Raw genomic sequence first — 20,923 nt, forward strand, 5'->3', positions numbered from 1 at the left:
ATATTGTCACTCAGTCTTAGATTTTAAACAGAAAAGTGGGATTAAAGAGCAACTGCGTCTGAACTGCTTTACTTCTGGCATTCACCTTGCTGAAGTTTTAAAATCAGTTTCACAGAATTTTAGATCATTATCTTCTAATCAATTAAATTAATATAATTTCACCCAGAAAAAAGCACAGAGTAAATCTAAAACTTGTATTTATTATCACTTAAGATTTAATGTTCCAGGTGAATATTGAATCTCATTGATACTTGGTGCAGTAACATCTAGCATATATCTAGTCAAGCCTTTTAACCATCTCAGTCTATATGGTGTGAAGCGTGAAGAACTGTTCTTCGTTTGTTTGTTGTATTGGTGAGGGAATAATACAAGTGATTGCTTTCCAACTTCAGATCTGGATAGAAACAATTAGATCATTCTTTTATATGAAGGACAACATGAGTCCATGCAAATTCCCAGTGCATTCATGCTGATAAGTATTTACTGTGTACCAGGCACTCATCCAAATACAGGGAAACTAGAGCAATAAGGAAGGCACCTAAGGTTCCTGTTTTTATGGAGGAGATAAACAATAAATATTCAACATAATATGGAGTGATTAGAACTATCAAGGAAAATAAGCAAGATAAGAGCTAGAGAATGATAAGGGGATAGCATGCTCTTTTAGATAAAGTGGTCAGTGAAGACATCTCTGAGCAGGTAACACAAGCAGAAGATCTGCAGGAAATGAGGTTACATCAAGTGCATGTTGATATATATATGATTTAGGTATCAGGCTATGAATTTAATATTCCTTAAGGACAATATTTTTTGTACACTCTGAACAACCCTATCCAAGAAATACAATTAACTTGCCTTTACAAAAAATAGCATATTGTTACATACAGTTATATCTTCATAAAATCTGATTGTTGCTTCTGGTCTTACTCATTTCATTTTAATTCAACAGATCTTTATTGAGTAATTGCTGTACTTCAAGGCTTTATTCTAGGTTTTTGCTGTATACCATTGAATAAAATAATGAACACTGGCTACCTGGAGATTGCATTCTAATAGGAAAATACAGACAATAAGCAAGAAACACAATAAACAAATTATATACTGTGTTAGAAGGTGATTTGTGCTGTGGTGGGGTAGGTAGACGAGAGAAAGGGAGATACTAATTACTTGGACAAGAACAGGTTCCATTAGTAAGTACGCTAGCAGGATGGCCCTCAATTAGGTTAGACCTGAGCAAACTACAGGGACCTGAGGGAGTTAGCCAAGTGCCTGTCTGAGAGAACAGCTCTCCTTGACTCATACATATATACATACCCTTTTGCCTCCAAGAAAATTACTTTTTTCCAACCCTTACTATTTTTTTAGCGTATAAAAAATAGAGTAGCGGTGATATACCATCAGTGTATATAATTTACTTGAATACATGACTTGGTTATCTTGTATTTGCATAGGTAGCCACTACTATACACACGTATACACACATATATGATTTATATATATATCTGACATAATATGATTTAAAATTTTTATCATCTGCAAGTGTGAAGCACTACCTTTTTTTTTTTTTTCCTTTGAGATGGAGTCTTGCTTTGTGGAGTGCAGTGGTGCGATCTCAGCTTGCTGCAACCTCCATCTCCCGGGTTCAAGTGATTCTCCTGCCTCAACCTCCCCCAGTAGCTGGAATTACAGGCATGGGGCACCACGCTCAGCTAATTTTTTTTGTATTTTTAGTAGAGACGGGGGTTTCACCTTGTTGACCAGGCTGGTCTCAAACTCTTGACCTCAAATGATCCGCCCACCTCAGCCTCCCAAAGTGCTAAGATTACATGCATGAGCCACAGCACCCAGCCAAGAACTATTTTTAAAGGCACTGAAAAATAACTTATGATTAGAAAACATGTATTTTTGTATACTGGCATGTGTAGGTTACACAACAAATATACACTATGCTTTCCAGTTAAAAGGTAATGGTGTTCTTGAAGATGTGTTAGAAATCCAAAATAATAATTTAAGATAAGTTGGAAGACATGGTAGATTACTCACTGCATGCTATAAATTGAGTGCAGAGCTAGCTAACAAGTGTGGTATGTTGGTATGAGTAGTTAGAAAAATTGACTTTTATGAGTTTATTCAATAAAATTAGAATAATTTCAATTCTTTTATTTTTGCTTCATTCCATCTACCTTCCAGATATCACTGACTTTATTATAAAGGTGTTTAAAGTTAACATTATTAATCTACATATATTTGTTATTCTGCAGAGTTAAGTAAAATCTTCTAATCTTTATGTTTCTAAAAGCATGACTTTTAAAAAAAGTAACCACACAATTACAACCAGGCATCTAGGTATTGTAACTGTATTTCCTTTCCATTTTCAAATTGTGTTCTGTTTTTTGAATCAATGTTAAATAACAGGTAACTTTTTGTAACTTTAGATACAATATATTTTACTAAAAAGATCATAAATGTTCCATAAACATATATACTTTTTATACTTCCTTTACTAACCAGGAAGTAATAGGTTTGATTTGCTTTAAAAAAAAAAAATAACTTTTTTTCTTCATAAAACCCTTTCTCTCAAATCCTGTCTACAGTGTCTCCTTTCATCTTCTGAATTTACTTTCTATACTTCCTATGTAACACTTACTAGTTTGGTGCAAAAGGAATTGCGGTTTTTGCAATTACTTTTTTTTTTTTTTTTTTTTTTACTTTTATCTCCCTAGACTGATAAAGGATGCAATTACTTTTTTAATGGCAAAAACCAACCTAGTAGTATGTGTTGTCTTGTGTCTGTTTTAGCTTCCAAAAATAGACCATACATTTTCCAAGGACAAAGATCCAATTCTTATCAGTTAGCATAATGATTGTTTCCCAAAGTAATTGTTCCACTACACTTGTAAAACTCAAAGTTATGTTTTATCCAGATATCTACCTATCTATATCTAAATATAGATATTTATAGTATAGTATACAAAATTATACTATACTAAAATTGAAATCTTCTTAAAATTGAAAGGGTTTATTTAGTCTGCCTCCCTGAGATAGAGAAAAAAAGGCTTTCCATCACCCCTCCTCTGTCTATAGTGGTTAAGGTTCTATTACATGAAAAGTTGTACAGCCAAAGCGGCAATCACCAGCTTGTATATATAAAAAGTTGATCATAAGGACTACTATATAGAAATAAATTTAAACCTAAAATGTTTTTGTTTTATGTTGACACCAAAATATTTTGCTTTTATATCTATACAGTCTGAAAATTCAAACGAGAAGCAAATGAAAGGACTTTCATTTACTTCTTTCCCCTCTAATCTGCACAAAATGTTAAATGTAGCAGTGTAATAGTTCTTACCATCAAAATATGATTATTGTACTTTAAAAGCAGCCATGAGAACTCTACTCTTTGATAGACTTCAACTTGCAACAACTAAGGTAGCATATTATCTGGTTCTACCCAGAAATACATATCTTCATCCTACTCATCTTAGATCATGTGTAAGATTCAGTTATGTTTAAGATGTCCTTTGGAAAAACTCACAGGTTGATCTTTAATACCCACCCTCTACTCACTTTAGGTCCTTATCCCTGATGACTACTTTATTTCTTGCAGGAATAATCCAATTCCAGAGGAGATTAGGAGTTGGATGAGAGGATAGACTCTAATCTTAGAGAAAGAAGGTATTGTACAAGTTACCAAGGCCTAGCAATCCAACCACTTTGGCCAGAATTATTACAGAAAGTTGGAAAAAGATTAACTTGATGCAGAGTAATCAGACCTATGGACATGGTGCTTCTTCAGTTTTTCTAACAAGTTTGAACAGGTCAGTGTTGTCACTTGTTAGGAAAAACTAACCAAGATTGGAGTGTCACCTCTGGGCAGAGCTGAAGCTTCATGTGAACTTTAAGTTCACAACTATAAGTAGTAGAGAGATTGGGCATCCATACTGATTTCCAGCTTCTCCGAATATTTTGCTGCCATATTGCTCTTCACTTTACTGTCTCTCATACACACGTTTTTCATGGAAATTTACTTGTTTGATACATGATCTTCTCAAAGTCCAGTGATCCCTACTTTAAAAAGGATACCAAGCAGTTAATCTAATAATACAATCAAGCATGGTGCCTTGTGCTACTTACTGCACACGTTGCATGCCTATGAAGCAGACCCTCTAAATAAGAAGTGCAAGCAAATAATGAAAATCTTAGAAGTCTATTACTTGAACTAACAGGACTTCTAGTTTTGTCTCCTGTAAGAACTCTTAAGAGTATATATGCTTATTAAGGTTTTAGTAGGAAAATTATTTGATATTGTAATTATAAAGAGTTATTATTAGCTGTTTTATCACAATGCAAATTAAAATGTATAGCCATGTTAAAAATTCATACAGTAGTCCTAGTTAAAACATATTTTTAATTTTTTTTTTTTTTTTTTTTTTTTTTTTTTTGAGGCGGTGTCTCGCTCTGTCGCGGACTGGAGTGCAGTGGCCGGATCTCAGCTCACTGCAAGCTCCGCCTCCCGGGTTCACGCCATTCTCCTGCCTCAGCCTCCCGAGCAGCTGGGACTACAGGCGCCCGCCACCTCGCCCAGCTAGTTTTTTGTATTTTTTTTTTAGTAGAGACGGGGTTTCACCGTGTTAGCCAGGATGGTCTCCATCTCCTGACCTCGTGATTCGCCCGTCTCGGCCTCCCAAAGTGCTGGGATTACAGGCTTGAGCCACCGCGCCCGGCCTATTTTTAATATTTTTTAAATAAAAATTCAGACTCTCTAAGGAGAAAAAATTATTAGTCATAGGTCTTATTTTCTATGTGAATGGCATCAGGTTGAAGTTATCATAGTTTTAGTAAAATATTATTTTGGCCTCACTAATAAAAAAATATGCTTTACTGAGGGAACCCTAGTGTTATGCCAAGGAATTGCTTCATTGGCCCGATCATTAATAATCATTAGACAAAGAACTAGGGAAAAAACACCACATTTCACATTTGTCAGACAAGCTTATGACCTTAAAACCTAAAAAGTATGGCAAATAAATTGCAGTGTGGTTAATTGAGCTTATTCAGTTTACATATTTTTATAATGTAGGCTTTGACCAAGAACCTTTCAACCCAATCTATTATAACATTTAATTGCTCTTCTCTCCTTAAAAAGTTTATGACAGTTAAGAAAGCTAAGCAAAAGTTTTTTTAAATTTCTGATTTTGACTTTTAGATTAGCTACTTAATTAGTGGATGAAATTGATAAATAGCCACTAAGATTTTCACTGTGACAGTTTGTTGTAAAATAAATTAAAAATACAGAACTTAGGTTTCAGCCTTCCTAAATTGCTCCCTTGGACTTTACAACTTACTATTGCCCTTGAGAAACTGGATCACTGAATGAAATCTCTTTTCACACTACCTTCTCTCTAGCAATCTACTGTCTAACAGATGGAGATACCCTAACCCTTGCCTCAGAGGGCTTAAACCATAGAGAGAGTGAAGCAGGCAATAGAAAAATCATAAATAAAATTTTGGTATATTAAATGTGATTAGGTACTATAGGAGAAAGATAAAGCAAAGAAGGAATGTAAGGAGTCTGTGTAGGGGTAGGAGCATGGAGGATTATAATACTAATTTCGATGAAAGGAAAGTCTGGAAAGACGACTACATAGAAACCTGGAGAAAGAAAATTACAAACCATTGAATATCCAGGGAGGAGCATTTCAGGCAAAGGGAGCTGCACATGCAAAGTCCTGGTATGTTCAAGGTCCAGCATGAAGACCAATGAGCCTGGAAAGTAGTGTGCAGAGTGGAAGCTCACTAGGAGACGAAGTAAAAGATGTAATGAGGTGAGAGTAGGAGTCCAATGAAGAAGAGTACAGAGTTCCAATCATAGGTCACTGTAAGCTATTTTGGTAACTTTGATTTTTACTGTAAGTGAAATAAGTCTTTGGAGGACTTGAAGTAGAGAGGTGACATGATCTGTTTTATTAAGAAGAGCTAACTGAATTGGGGAAGAAACAGAAGCAGCAGGAAGGCCAGGTAGGATGCTATAGCAATATTCCAAGTAAAAGGAGATAATGACTTGGAACAGAGCAGTAACAAAAGTGGTGGTGAGAAGCAGTCAGCTTCTGAATGTGGAATAAAGAGTCATTAAATCCATTTAGCTTATTGACTGAAGTACTGTTTTTGTAATTATTTGTGATACATACTTTCATAGTAAAATGTTTGAAAAATATAGGTAGGTGAAAAATCACAGTAAAAATCACCCAGAACCTCACTCTAAACATTTGATGGATAGTCTTTCACTTTTTCTGAATGTATGTGTGTATGTATCCTATATTTATTCAAATGTGATCATACAAAAATCATTTGTTACCCATTATATGTATTTTTATATATTTTGATAATTTCCTATTTCTTTGTAAATATTTTCTCACACCATAGTATTAGTGGCTGAATAATATCGTTTGGATATAGCATAATTTAACCATTTTATAGATAGAACAGTTTATTTATCCAGTATTCTATTGTTGGCCATTTATATATTTTCCAGTTTTTCTCTATTATAAATACCACTAAAATGAACATCTGCATTGCTGTGTCTTTGAAGATATAGTCACTGTATTACTTAGGAATCTCTGCCTATTAAAAAAATTGTTTTTCATCATATTTGTTTTTTCATTGTGTTTATTTTTAATCAAATAATTACTTTTTTTTATTATTTCAGTAGTTTTTGTGGAACAGGTGGTGTTTGGTTACATGGATAAGTTTTTTGGAATACTACTCAGCCATAAAAAGGAACAAAATAATGGAATTCCCAGCAACCTGGATGGAGTCGGAGACCATTATTCTAAGTGAAGTAACTCAGTTACTTCATCGTGAGAAACTTCATAAGTGAGAAACATCGTATGTTCTCACTTGTAAGTGGGAGCTAAGCTATGAGGACACAAAGGAATAAGAATGATACAATGGACTTTGGGGACTAGTGGGGAAGGGTGGGGGCTGGATGAAGGATAAAAGTCTACACATTGGGTACAGTGTACATTGGGTTTTTTTTCCAGCTATAACCATAGAAAGAAAAGATTATATCAGATGCATACTGATAGATTTTAAAGGGTGCCAAAATATTTGAATATGAGCTATATATAAATTCCTACTGAAGACTAAATAAACATTCGTGTATTTTGGAATTTGTTTTCTATTTCTGATAGACTTAGTTATTACTAGGAACAGATGACCAGTTGCAAGAACTGTCACTATTTTAACATTCTCTATCAGCTGTGGCCATGTTGAATTTCTGGCACCTGAGCATTCATATCCATCTGTTTATAGGGCATTATGCCCACTCATGAGGTTTATGCCAGTTTCAAAAAGTCATGTGTAAACCAAAATTGGAAATATATATTCCCTGAGGTATAAATAATCTATTATTTGAACTTTTTGAGTTATGTTTTTAGAAAGAACTTTAGCCACTTACCAATTTGAGATAACTTTCAATTAGGCATATATGGAAAGCAACGTTATCAGCAAAATTTTAACTTTACTAAGTAATAAATAGAATAATAGACTTCTTCAATATGAGAAAGTTGAAATTAGGAAAATGCTATAACATATCCTTGAAAAATATTTTGAAACCAACATTTATTTGATACCTGCTGTGTGTGAGGTGCTTTTATATAATTTGTGCATATAATTGTCATAATAATCCTGTGAAATAGATATTATCCTTACTTTGCAAGCAAAGAAACTAAGAAAAGTGATTTACTTAGTGTCACAAGTAGGAAGTGAGAAGATAATTTCAAGCCCAGTTCTTTCTGACTTCAAAGCCCATGCTCTTTTAACCATACTGTGTTGCTTAAGAGATTGGGATCCAAGCATTAGAGCAGATTGACACATCTGTAATGTTGATTGTAAGCAGTTACAGTAGTTAAAATGTACACAACAACAAAACAACCAACCAACCACCAACCAAATGTTTGCTTTACTTTTAAAACACTAAATAGTCCAAGATAAATATAAGGATATAAATTAGCTCATTATCAGGAGGACAATGCCATACAGTAATTGTTTTAACTGTAAGAGAATATCTACTTAGACAAAATAAGAGAAGAAAATCTGGTGAGATGTTTGCTTGTTGTCTTTACATTAGCGATTTTCAAAGTTGAAAAAAAAAAAAAGTTATTTTTCCCCTACGGAAAGCTACATAAAACAAGTGAAAATGGTTGAAGTGGAGTACAAGTCAAAGATGGGGGGATGAAGCTCTTTTTGCTCCCTACCTAGTTCTCTCCTCTAATTCTCCATGTAAACTCTGAAGAAAAATTTACAAATTCCAGAACTCAGAATGTCGTTTAAAAGCCCATGTTGTGGCTGAAACACTTGGTTGATTGGCCTACTTTTTAAATATTCAGCTGATTTATTTTGGTTATCTAAAAAATGTGATTTGGGTTGGGCGTGGTGGCGCACACCTATAATCCCAGCACTTTGGGAGGCCAAGGCAGGTGGATCACGAGGTCAGGAGTTTCAGACCAGCCTGGCCAACATAGTGAAACCCCATCTCTGCTAAAAATACAAAAATTAGCTGGGCATGGTGGTGGCCACCTGTAGTCCCAGCTATTCAGGAGGCTGAGGCAGGAGAATCACTTGAACCCGGGAGGCAGAGGCTGCAGCGAGCTGAGATCGCACCACTGCACACCAGCCCGGGTGACAGTGTGAGACTCCACCTCAAAATAAATAAATAAATAAATAAATAAAAATGTGATTTGAAAGAGGGGAACAGTTCCTGGGGCAATGGCTCACTTTTTATGTTACACTGAATTATCTTTCCTTATTTCTCCCAACCAGAATCAATAAATTTATTCTATCAAATGATTTTTGAACTTCAACTAAATGCCAGGCACTATACTGATTCCTACCTTCAAGAAGTCTAGAATCTGTTTGGAAGAGATAGATAATAAAAAAGTGAAAAAAAAGTCAATTTGTGCTATAAAGAAAATCTGTTTATTTTTTGTTTGGTTTGGTTTTTTTTTGTTGTTGTCGTTTTGTTTGTTTGTTTGTTTGTTTGTTTGTTTTTGAGACAGAGCCTCGCTCTGTCCCCTAGGCCGGAGTGTAATGGCACAATCTCAGCTAACTGCAACCTCTGCCTCCCGGGTTCGAGCGATTCTCCTGCCTCAGCCTCCCTAGTAGCTGGGATTACAGGTGCCCACCACTATGCCCAGCTAATTTTTGTACTTTTATTAGAGACGGGATTTCACCATGTTAGTCAGGCTGGTCTCGAACTCCTGACCTCAGGTGATCCACCCGCCTCGGCCTTCCAAAGTGCTGGGATTATAGGCGTGAGCCACCACATCCGGCCAAAAATCTGTGTTTTTGATAAATAATACTTTTAGTATGTTAGGGAACTACTTTATTTTAGTCTTTTTGGCAAAAGTTACTTGTTTTGGATTGAATATTGTTCCTCAAAATTCTTGTTCACCCAGAACCTCAGAATGTGGCTTTATTGGAAGTGGGGTCTTTGCCAATATAATTAGTTAAGAGGAGGTCATATTGGGTTAGGATTGGCCCTAATCCAATGATTGGTAATCCTTATAAAAACAGAAATAGAGACACAGACACACAAGGGAGAATGCCATATAAAAGTGGAGGCAGACTGGAGTGATGCATCTACAAGCCAAGGAACACCAAAAATTGCCAGCAACTACTAGAAGCTAGAGAGGCAAGAAAAGATTTTCTAGAGCCTTTGGAGAGCATGATTCTGCCACATCTTGATTTTGGACTTGTAGCCTCCAGTACTGTGAGAGAGTAAGTTTCCATTGTTTTAAGCCACCCAGTTTGTATTAATTTGTTATAGAAGCCCTGGGAAACAAAGAAACTACTTTAGATCAGTTAGGAAGGCTTCTTGAACTAAATGACTTTTAAACAGAGACATAAATGATGAGACTGTCCCAGTCAAAATAAAAATATCACTGGGAATCAAACTCACCGGTATTATTCCAGCTCAGTGGTAAATGTTCTACTGGTATTTTAAATAATTCTAAAATAAAGTCATTATTTTTCTTCGTACTCCAAAGTCCTTTGCAAAAACTATATGAAGTAGACATTAATATTTGAACTTACCATGTAGAAGCTAAGGAACTTAGACAGAGTCATAGACCTAGTTAAGTAGCAGAGCCTGGATTCAGGTAATCTAGCTTCAGGAGCCTGTGATTTAAACCATCAGGTTATACTGACTATTCTCAACCTTACACACTATGCTTTCATTCTTCCCACAAGCTTCCAAGGTGCCCTTTTTTTGTGATATCCCATGGAATCCAGTCTCATGTGAAATTTAGCTTTTCTTTTTTGTCTCCCACTTTTTCTCCTTCCCTTTATAATGATAGTAGTACAGATTGCTAAATATTGAGCACTAAGTGTGCCAGCTCTCTTAATTCAAGCAACAACCACATGAGGTAGATACTATTATTATCCTCATATTCCAGAGTGTATTTCTATGGCTTAGAGAGGTTGTGACATATGTGGGATCATAATACTAATAAATGGCAGACCATGGGTTGGTTGGATCTGTCTGACTTCAAAGCTTCCACTTCTAAAAAAATTTGATGTAAAACCAAGGCATAACTTACATGATTTAAAATGCACAACTCCTAAATATTTAGTATGATGAACTCTGGTATGTTGTATACCTGTGTAATTATCACCCAGAACATTCCCCGATGAAAAGCTCCTCCTTAATCATCCCCCCTAACAGTAGATAATCCTCCAAAGATAAACAACATTCTGTTATATATCGCCATGAATTAACTTTGTTTATTTTTGAACTTTCTAGAGTAGAGTCATATAGTATATTTTCTTGGGTGTCTCATTTCTTTTTTTTTTTTTTTTTTGAGACGGAGTCTTGCTCTGTCGCCCGGGCTGGAGTGCAGTGGCCGGATCTCAGCTCACTGCAAGCTCCGCCTCCCGGGTTTACGCCATTCTCCTGCCTCAGCCTCCCGAGTAGCTGGGACTACAGGCGCCCGCCACCTCGCCCGGCTAGTTTTTTTGTATTTTTAGTAGAGATGGGGTTTCACCGTGTTAGCCAGGATGGTCTCGATCTCCTGACCTCGTGATCCGCCCGTCTCGGCCTCCCAAAGTGCTGGGATTACAGGCTTGAGCCACCGCGCCCGGCCAGGTGTCTCATTTCTTTCCAGGGTCCTTATTTTTAATGACCATACTATACTTTGTCCAAGAAAACTGCCAAGTCTATTTCTTCTTTGGTGTCTCGTTTCTTTCCGGAGTCCTTATTTTTAATGACCGTGTTATACTTTGTCCAACAAAACTGCCAAATCCTCTGTCCTGTTTTCCTAGGCTCTTGCTAAGTAACCTATGTTGATGATGTAATATGCTAATTCTTGCTAAAATATTAGTGAGTGAAAATCGTTCAAGTTACTTTTTTGGGAGGATAACTTATTAGTATCATAACTGATCTTAAGCTGAGAAGAATGACTATTATGAAAATTCTAAGTAGTCTGAGAGACTTTTAGGCAAAAGGGGCCTACCTAATTCCAGTTTTATATAGTTTGTTAACTTTAGGAAAGATGCTCATAATGAATGCATAGAAGGAAAGCAAAATGTGAAAAACAAGGGGGAAACTGAAAGTATGTAAATACTTCTGGGCAAAGAAAACCTGTATGAGTTTTATGGTATTGGGAAAGGGGAGTGTCCTGGTCCATTTCTCCTGCTGTAACTAAATACCTGAGACTTAGTAATTTATAAGCAATAGAAATTTATTTATCTTAGAGGCTCAGAAGTCACAGATCAAGGCACCAGTAAGTTTGATGACTAGTAAAGCCCCATTTTTCAGATGGTGCCATCTAGGTGTCCTTACATGGTAGAAGGGCAGAAAGGGAATAAATGATTTTTCCTCACATGACATAAGAGTAGGAAGACAAGAGAGTGCTTCCTTCAACCTTTGAGCCCTTTTATAAGGCTGCTAATCCCATTTATGAGGTCAGAGCCCTCATGACTTAATCATCTCCCTCTTAGTACTCTTGCACTGGGGATTGAGTTTCAACATGCATTTTGGAGGGGACACAAATATTCAGATCATAGCACTGGTACACTAATTGTGGACCTTTAAAATTTATTTCTAAAATGTAAATGCTGTATCTATAACTGAAATTGAAATACCACAGAAGAAATCTTAGATTTATAAAAAGAAATGCTAGTGTCATACAGAAAAATGAACATTGAAGTTGTCAAAAGTTTTGAGTTCTAGTCACTGCCCTGCAGCTTACCAGCTAACTACCTCGCTTAAATCACCTAATCTTTCTGAGTCAACTTCAGTATATGCAATAAAAATTACCCTGCCTGACAGGATTGGTGTGAGGTTTAAATATGAAATAAGCTAGTTTATATTAATGTGCTTTATAAAGTCTCATATATGAAGCTTTATATATATATGCACATATCACTGTCATAAAATAGTTAATACAATATTAGATATATAAAAAACTGAATACTGTAACCACCTGATGCAACAGAAAGTCTTAATGACATTGTTTTTGAAGAACTTCTAATTTAATAACCCAGAATGCCACTCAGTTCAAGTTTGTCAGAACTTTAAATGAATGGATTTGGAAAAATACAACAGCAATTTTCTTTCCCATTTCCTTTTGCTTTTACATTTCACCTCTTCTCAGTTATAAATTTTATTGGAAAGCAAGACACAATTTTTTTACTTTTACCCTTTTCCTTAGAATTTCTTGCATGTCACATGTGAATTTGCCTAGGGATTCTCCTGTAACAAGAATTATCTAATTGCCAAGTAAGAGTGTGAATAATTTATAGAAAAGTGTGAAAGACTTCATACTGATAACCAATTATTAGTAGTAGTAGTATTTTTTTTTTTTTTTGAGACCAAGTTTCACTCTTGTTGCCCAGGCTGGAATACAGTGGCGCAATCTCCGCTCACTGCAGCCTCCACCTCCCAGGTTTAAGCAATTCTGCCTCAGCCTTCCTGAGTAGCTGGGATTACAGGCATGTGCCACCATGCCCGGCTAATTTTGTATTTTTGGTAGAGATGGGATTTCTCCATGTTGGTCAGGCTGGTCTCGAACTCCCGACCTCAGATCATCTACCTGCCTCAGCCTCCCAAAGTGCTGGGATTACAGGCGTGAGCCACTGCACCCAGCCGATAACCACTTGTTAATTTATAGCCAACTTAAAAAAATTGACGTGGGGTGGGGAAGCGTGCTGGGTAGGAGGATGGGTAGTAATAGTATGTTCAGCTTTACTTTGGACTGCCATTTACTGGTAAATTAAGTCAAGCAATGTTTGACAAACAAAACAATTATGTTCAGAGATTAGAACAATGAACTTGTTGAAGAATGACATCAGCAAAATGGTGGAACAGAAGTTCCTAGTACTCATCTCCTCACAGAAATATCAATTTAAACATCTATCCACACTAAAAAAAAACCTTTACAAGAACTAAGAAATTCAAGTGAGGGATTCTAGCACCTGGATGTAGCATGGAAATAAGAAAAGATGTATTCATGATGACAGGAAAGACAGTTTTACATTACCTATGTACTATGGTTTGAGCGTGTCCCCTCCAAACTTCAGGTGTTGAAACTTAATGGCCAATATGATGGTATTAAGAGATGGGGCCTTTAAGAGGTCATGAGAGCTCCTTCTGTCATGATTAAGGCCTTTATAAAAGGAGCTTTGTGCAGTGTTCACCTTATTGACTTTCCACCTTTTGCCATGTGAAGACCTAGTATTATTCCCCTCCAGAAGATGCAACAATAAGGTGCCATCTTGAAAGCAGAGAACATCCCTCACCAAACAACCAAACCTATCAGGGCCTTGATCTTGGACTTCTTAGCCATTAGAATGATGAGAAAATAAATTTGCTATTTTTAAATTATCCAATCTCTCAGATATTTTGTTATGGCAACACAAAACAGACTAAATACACCATGTCACTGTTTTCACAAGCCTGGGCAACACATCACACAGATAAATACTCTTCATGTGGGAAAAGCAGTGTGAAGTGAGCTCTCACCTTCACTTCAGACCCTGGCAGCAGGCCTACCCCAGTAAGCCCAAAAGGAAACCCCAGCACCAGGAGTCTCCAGGCCAACTGTCCCAGTCTCCAGACCAGCTCGTGTGAACACAGGCTCCAGGCCCAACCTAGAGACAGGCTTGCCCTTGCAGCCTTAGGTCCTAGGCCAGCCCCTTGGACACAAGCTACAGGCTTCTAAAGGTAAACAACATTCTGTTATCTCTCACCATGGATTAACTTTGTTTATTTTTGAACTTCCTAGAAGTGGAATCATATAGTATATTCTCTTTGATGTCTCATTTCTTTCCAGAGTCCTTATTTTTGATGACCATGTTATACTTTGTCCAACAAACCTGCCAAGTCTTCTGTCCTATTTTCCCAGGCTCTTGCTAAGTAACCTGTGTTGATGATGTAATGTGTTAATTCTTGCTAAAATATTAGTGAGTAAAAATGCCCTTCCACTGCACCAACCCACCCCCTGCAGACTCAGGCTCTAGACCCATCCTTAGCACCAAGCCAGCCCCCATGGTCCCAGGCTCCAGACTGCCCCCTGAGGCCCTATGCTCCAGAATATCTAGGTTCCAGGCTCACTTCAGTAGAATTTAATACTAGTCCAGCCCTCAAAGACCCAAGCTCCAGGCTGGACCCATCAACCCAAGACCAAAGCCTGCTCCCATGGACTCAGCCTCCAGGCCCACTACCATGGACCGAGATGCCCAGGCCACCCCATTGAACCCCGGTGCCAGGTCAGCTCCTGTAAACTCAGTACCAGGCCCATCTATGGACCCAGGCACCAGGCCTCCCCCAGCAACAAGTTTTCCCTCATGGACTCAGGCTTTAGGCTGGCCCCTGTAAACACATGCTTCAGCCTGCCTATGCATGCCTACCATGCAGGCCCAATCTCTAGGCCCAACCCAGTGGAGTCCAGCACCAGGCTGGCCCCTGTGAACCCAAGATCCAGGCCTAACCACCTAGACTCAGGTTCAACGCCAGCCCTGCTGGACCCATGAGCTAGGCTCATCCAAGTGGATCTAGACACCAGACCAGCCTGCCTGAGGATTCCAACAGCAAGCTTGTAAGCAGACCCCATTAAATGGCTCACCAAGAATCTCTGATGGTCTGACTGGTAAAGGACTTTCTCTGCCAAAGCCAGTCTGTAAAGATGGGAAAAAGTGCCTGCTTCTTTTTCAAAATTGTATTTTATTTTTTAGAGACAGAGTCTCACTATGTTGCCCTGGCTGAAGTGTAGTGGATATTCGCAGGCATAATCATAGCACACTGCTGCCACAAACTCCTGGGCTCAAGTGATCCTCCTGCCTTAGCTTCCTGAGTAGCTAGGACTTCTATGCCTGATTAAGAGGTTGCTACTTCTTCAAATAGACAAACACCAACACAACACCACAAGGATTACAAATAAAACTGCCTGACAAAGAATTGAAAATAATTGTCTTCAAGAAACTTAATAAGCTTCAAGAGAACACAGCTAGACAACTAAACAATATCAGGAAAACAATACATAAACAAATGAGTTCAACAAAGAGATAGAAGGCATTTAAAAATTCTGGAGCTGAAGAACACAATGCTTGAATTGAAAAATTCCACAGATAGATTTAACTGCAGATTTGATCAGTCAGAAGAAAGAATCAGTGAGATTGAAAACAGGTCACTTGACATTACAGCAGAGGAAAAAGAATGATAAAGAGTTAAGAAAGCCTATGGGACTTAGGGAACACCATCATGTAAAACAATATTTGCCTATTAGTGTTCTGGAAGGAGTAGAAAAAGAAAAGGGGAGAAAGCTTATTTTAAGAAATAATAGCAGAAAACTTCCCAAATCTGAAGAGGGAAATGAATGTCCAGATTCATGAAGCCCAAAGAACCCCAAATATATTAAATATAAAGAGATCTACCCTAAGACACATTATAATCAAATTCTGTATTTGATTATTTTCAAATTAATAAAGATTATTTTGAAAGCAATAAGAGGAAAGACACTTGTCACATGCAATGAAACCCACATAAGATGGTCAGTGAATTTCTCAGCAGAAACCTTGCAGATCTTGAGAGAGTGGAATGATATATTTAAAGCGCTGAAAGAAAAACACCTGAAAACCAAGAATACTACCCCTGGTAAATCTTTCCTTCAGAAATGAAGGAGTGATAAAGACTTTATCAGACAAACAAAAGCTGTGGGAGTTCATCACTACTAGAAATGCCTTACAAAAACTGTAAAGGGAGTTCAAGTTGAAACAAAATGACACTAACTTTCTAGAAGCTGAAGTTGTGAAAAATTTTTAAAAATGACATAAAAACATAGAAGTATAAAACTATAGAGGTAAGAATACAGTCAAATTCAGAATACTCTAATACTAATGATGGTAATGACAGTACATAAATAACTCTAGTAAAAAGTTAAAAGTCATGAGTATTAAAAATACATATGGCAACAATAATTTGTTAGTGGATATACATTATATGAAACATGCAAATTGTGACACCAATACATAAAATGTGAGAGGAGGAGAAGTTAAAAGTGTAGAGTATTGTATGTGGTTGAAGTTATGTTGTTATTAGATCCAAACAGACTGTTATAAGATGTTTTATGTAAGCCTTATGGTAACCACACACAAGAAAAGTCTGTAGTAAATAAAAGATAAAGAAGATGAAATAAAAGCACATCACTACAAAAATAAATCATTAGGCCAGGTGCAGTGGCTCACGTCTGTAATCCCAGCACTTTGGGAGGCCAAGGCAGGCGGATCACAAGGTCTGGAGATTGAGACCATACACGGTGAAACCCCGTCTCTACTAACAATACAGAAAATTAGCCGAGCCTGATGGCAGGGGCCTGTAGTCCCTGCTGTTCGGGAGGCTGGGCCAGGAGAATGGCATGAACCCGGAAGGTGGAGCTTGCAGTGAGCCGAGGTTGCACCACTGCACTCCAGCCTGGGCAACAGAGGGAGACACTGTCTCAGAAAAAGAATAAAAATAAAAATAAATCATTAAGTCACAAAAGAAGTCAGCAAGAGAGAAAGAAAGGAACAAAGGAACTACAAAACATTTAAATGATTAACAAAATGGCAATATTAAGTTCTTCCTATCAATAATCAATTGTAAGTGAATTCAATTCTTCAACTATAGAGTGACTGAATGGATAAAAGAAAAACAAGATTCAATTATATACTACCTACCAGAGACTCACTTAAGCTTTAAGGACACACATAGGCTGAAAATGAAGGGATAGAAAAAGATTCCATGCAAATGGTAACTAAGGGCGAACAGCAGTGGTTATACTTATATTGGACAAAATATACTTTAAGTCAAAAACTTTCACAAGGACAAAGAAGCTAATTATATCATAGTAAAGAGATCAATTTATCAAGAGGATATAACAATTGTGAATACTATGCACTCAACATTGGTGTACCTACATATTTAGCAAATATTAACAACTGAACAGAGAAATAGAAAGCAATATAATAATAGCGGAGTACTTCAGTACCTCACTTTCAAAAATGGATAGATATAAATCAGACAGAAAATTGATAAGGAAACAGTGGACTTGAAATACAGTATAATGTGAACCAAATGGATCTAACAGACACATACAGGACATTCCATCCAACAGCAGCAGAATACACATTCTTTTCAAGTGTACATGAAACATTCTCAAGGATAGATCACATGTTAGGCTGTAAAACAAGTCTTAACAAATTTTAAAAAACTGAAATAATTATGAATTTTTTTTCAACCACAATGTTAATGAAATGCTGTAAAATGTTACAAAATCAACAACAGGAAGAAAATTAGAATATACACAAATATGTGTAAATTAGATAACATACACTCGAATAACCAATAGGTCAAAGAAGTCTTCAAAAGAGAAAGGCCAGGTGCCTGTAATCCCAGCACTGTGGGAGGCTGACGTGGGTGGATCACCTGAGGTCAGGAGTTCGAGACCAGCCTGGCCAACATGGTGAAACCCCATCTCTACTAAAAATACAAAAATTAGCCAGCCATGGAGGCAGGCACCTATAATTCTAGCTACTTGGGACACTGACGTAGGAGAATCACTTGAACCCAGGAGGCAGAGGTTGCAGTGAGCCAAGATCACATCACTGCACTCCAGCCTGGGCAACAGGAGTGAAACTCCATCTCAAAAAAAAAAAAAAAGAGAGAGAGAAAAAAGAAAAATATCTTGAAACAAATGAAAACAAAACCACAACATAACAAAACTTATTGGATGCAACAAAAGCAGTCCTAAGAGCGAAGTTTATAACAATAAATGCCTACTTAAGACAACCTATTTTTATATTTTAAGGAACTAGAAAGAGAAGAATGAATTAAGGCTGAAGTTAGAAGAAGGAAAGAAAACACAAATCCAAGTAGAAACAAGTGAAACAGAGACTAAAAATAGTACAAAAGATCAAGGAAACTAAGAGTTGAGTTTTTTAAATATAAGCAAAATTGACAAACTTTAGCTCGACTAATAAAAAAAAAGAAGACTCAAAATATTAAATTACAAATGAAAGAAAAAAAATTGAAAAAAAGCCAGGCAAAAAGTTGTGCAGCTGTAACCCCACCTACCCAGGAGGCTGGGGTGGGAGGATCTCTTGAACTCAGGAGTTTTAGGCCAGCCTGAACAATGTAGTGAGACCCTGTCTCAAAACAATTATAATTGAAAGAGGAGATATTATAACTGATATCACTGAAATATGAGGAATCATAAGAGGCAACTATGAAAATTATATGCCAACAATTGGATAACTTAGAAGAAATAGATAAATTTCTAGAAACATACAATTTACCAAGGCCAAATAATGACAAAATAGAAAATCTGAACAGACAAATGATAAGCAAGAAGATTGAATCAATAATCAAAAAAACCTCCCAAAGAGAAAAACCCAGGACCTGATGGCTTTATTGGTTAATTCTACCCAACATTTAAACAAAAATTAATGCCAATTGTTTTCAAACTCTTCAAGAGGAGGGACCACTTACATCATGAGAACAGCATTACCTTGACACCAAAGCTAGATAATTGGACACTCTAAGGAAAGAAATTATAAGCCAACATCCATGATGAACATAGATGCAAAAATCCTTAACAAAATACCAGCAAACTGAATTCAATTACACATTAAAAGGATCATACACCACAATCAAGTGGATTTATCTCTGGGCTGCAAAGATAGTTCAACACATGCAAATCAATAAATGTGATACACCACAATAACCAAATGAAGGACAATCATATATTCAATTCAATAGATGCAAAACAAAAAAGTATTTGACAAAATTTGACATGCTTTCATGATTAAAAATGCTCAACATTAGCTGTAGGAGGAATGAGCCTGAAAGGCCATACATCACAAGCCTAGAGCCAATATAATACTCTATAGTGGAAAGCTAAAAGCTTTTCCTCTAAGATGAGGAACAAGACAAGAAAACCTACTCTTGTCACTTCTATTCAGCATACTACTGGAAGTCCTAGCTAGAGCAATTAGGCAAGAAAAAGAAATAAAAGACAAGAAAACCCACTCTTGTCATTTCTATTCAGTATACTACTGGAAGTCCTAGCTAGAGCAATTAGGCAAAAAAAAGAAAAGGCATTCAAATTGGAAAGGAAGAAGTAAAAACAGTCTGTTTACAGATGACATGATCTTGTATATAGAAAACCCTAGAGACTTCACCAAAGAACTGTTATAGCTAATCAATGAATTCAGTAAGCTGCATGACACAAAATCAACATGCAAAAATAAGTTGTTTCTATACACTAACAATGAACTATCTGAGAAGAAAATTAAGAAGATAGTCCTATTTACAATAGAATAAAGAAATACTTCAAATACATTTAACCAGGGAGGCAAAAGATTTGTATACTGAAAACTCAAACGTTGATGAAAGAAATTGAAATAGACACAGATAAATGGAAAGATATTCTATGTTCATGGATTGGAAGAATCAATAATGTTAAAATATCCATACTACTTGTATAAACCTAAATATTCAATGCAATCACTCTGAAAATTCCCATGGCATTTTTCACAGATAGAAAAACTATCCTAAAATTCATAAGTCACTGTAAAAGATCATGACTAGCCAAAGCAGTCTTGAGCAAGAACAAAGCTGGAGGCATCATGCTACCTAATTTCAAAATATACTACAAGACTATAATAATCAAAACAGCATGATACAGGCACAAAAACACATAGGCCAATTGAACAGAATAGAGAGCTCAGAAATAAATCCACGCACTTATAGTCAATTGATCTTTGACAAAGGTGCCAAGGAAACACAGTGGGGGAATAAACAGTCTCTTTAATCAGTAGTGGTATGGAAACCATCTATTCACATGCAGAAAAATGAAATTGGACTCAAGTCACTTCATATGCAAAAATCAAGTCAAAATGGATTAAAGCTTAAATATAAGACCTGAAACTGTAAAAATACTGGAAGAAAACATGGGGGAGAAATTGTTGGTGTTGGTCTGGGTACTGATTTTTTTGATATGACACCAAAAGTACAGGCAACAAAAGCAAAAATAGTCAAATAGGGTTATATTAAACCAGAAAGCTTCTGAACATGAAAGGAAACAACAGAGTGAAGAGACAACCTATGGAATAGGAGAAAATATTTCCAAACTATACCTCAAATAAAGCATTAATATCTGAATTATATAAGGAACTCAAACAAATCAATAGCAGGGAAGCAAATAACCCAATTAATGAAGTGAAAGGACTTGAACAAAAATTTCTCAAAAGAAGACGTGCAAATGGCTAGGAGGTATATGAAAAAATTCTCAGCACCACTAATTATCAGGGAAATGCAAATTAAAACCACAATGAGACCGGGCACAGTGGCTCAAGCATGTAATTCTAGCAGTCTGGGAGGCTGAGGTGG

The sequence above is a fragment of the Trachypithecus francoisi genome, unplaced genomic scaffold (genome assembly GCF_009764315.1).
Source record: "Trachypithecus francoisi isolate TF-2019V2 unplaced genomic scaffold, Tfra_2.0 Lachesis_group11, whole genome shotgun sequence".
Taxonomy (NCBI): domain Eukaryota; kingdom Metazoa; phylum Chordata; class Mammalia; order Primates; family Cercopithecidae; genus Trachypithecus; species Trachypithecus francoisi.